Here is a 1,882-nt window from a genome sequence, read left to right as displayed (position 1 = left end):
ATTACCTCGGCCACGGTCGGTGCAGTGATCATCGGGAAGAAGACAAACAAAGAACACCCAATCTACTTTGTCGGCCATACACTGTTGCCCGAGAGAAATTACCCACTAATCGAAAAAGCGGCCTTGACGTCGTCGTTGCCACGAGGAAGTTAAAACCCTACTTCGACGCGCACCTCGTGACGGTCCTAACCGATCACCGTTAGAGAAAGCTTTGGAAAAATTCGAGCAATCCGGGCAGCTCATCAAGTGGGCGGTGGAACTCTCCTGGCTTCGGCATTCAAGACGAACCAAGACCTTCGATAAAGGGGCAAGCACTTGCAGATTTCCTGGCCGAATGCACGTATCAAGAAGAGCCAAACCCAGGCGTATGGGAGGTCTACACCGACGGCTCCTCCACGACGAACACTCGGAGCCGCATCCTCATCATCACCCAAACGGGATGAGTTCGAGTACGCCTTGAAATTCACCTTCTCGGCCTCGAACAACGAATCCGAATACGAGGCGGTGATAACCGGGGTCGAGCTAGCTAGGGCTGCCGGAGCAGAGCACATTGTGTTGAAGACAGACTCACTGTTGGTTACTAACCAAATCAGAGGGGAGTTTGAGGCTCGGGACGACGGAATGGTAAGGTACCTAGAAAGGGTAAAGGCCGACATAGCGAAATTGAAATCTTTCCAAATCCAATGCGTTCCCAGATCCGAGAACAACCGGGCCGACGCTCTCTCCAAACTTGCCAGCTCAACCATCAAGAACGTCAGCCGAACCGTGCTGGTAGATATCCGGAATGCGAAGAGCATCACTGAGACCGACGGCATGGTGGGCAACGTAGAAGCCGAGACAACGTGGATGACTCCGATAATGAAATACAAACTTACAGGTGAATTACCGGAGGGCCGCAATCCCTCGGCCAAAATGAAACGGATCGCCGCCGGTACTTAGTGTTCGAAGGAGAACGTACGAAGGTCCGTAATAAGACCACTTTTGAAGTGTGTCGGTCCGGCCACGCAGAGCGAGCATCGACAGAGATTCACGAAGGCATCTGTGGACACCACATGGGGGCAAGAACGCTAGCCCACAAAGCTCTACGAGCCGGCTACTTCGCCCACCATGCTTCAAGATTCCGAGCAAAGACCAAGAAGTGCACGAACCGTCGGATGCATGCCCCGTGTCACGCTCCCTCCGGGGACCTACAACCGGTGCTCAGCCATCTTCCCTTCGCACAGTGGGGGATGGACATGCTAGGGCCATTCCCAACAGCCTCCGGAGGAAGGAAGTTCTTGATCGTCGCTGTTGATTACTTCACCAAATGGGTTGAAGCCGTAGCGATGCGGCGAAGACCACAACGGCCGTCGAAAGGTAATGCTGGGAAAATGTTATAACTCGTTTCGGATTACCCCAAGTTATAGTATTTGACCACGGCCGAGAGTTCGGAGTGACCTCGATAATGAGTTGGTTAGAAGAGCTTGGTATCAAGTTTGCATACTCCTCCGTCTGCCACCCACGAGCAACGGACAAAGCGAGGCGGCCAACAAAACGATCCTCAACGGTTTGAAGAAGACAAATAAGACCTTAAGGGAAGATGGGCCGATGAACTACCCGGCGTCCTATGGTCCCTTCGAACCACGGAGAAAGAAGCAACGGGGTACACCCCTTTCCACCTAGTCTACGGTTCCGGCGCCCTACCGATTGAAGCAACAAGCCAACATTCGAACGGCTACCTTCACCCGGTTGAAAACGAGGATGGCACAAAGCTTCCTTAGACCTGGTCGAAGAAAGCCGAGATACGACACGCCTCAACTTGGCGGATATATCAAAGCCGGATGAAAAAAGCCTACAACAGAAGAGTCCACAAGAGGGATTTAAGAGTGGGAGACCTAGTCCT

This window comes from Silene latifolia, chromosome 3 (assembly GCF_048544455.1).
Source record: "Silene latifolia isolate original U9 population chromosome 3, ASM4854445v1, whole genome shotgun sequence".
NCBI classification, from domain to species: Eukaryota; Viridiplantae; Streptophyta; class Magnoliopsida; order Caryophyllales; family Caryophyllaceae; genus Silene; species Silene latifolia.
The sequence above is the reverse complement of the archived record's forward strand: the minus strand, read 5'-3'. Positions refer to the sequence as shown.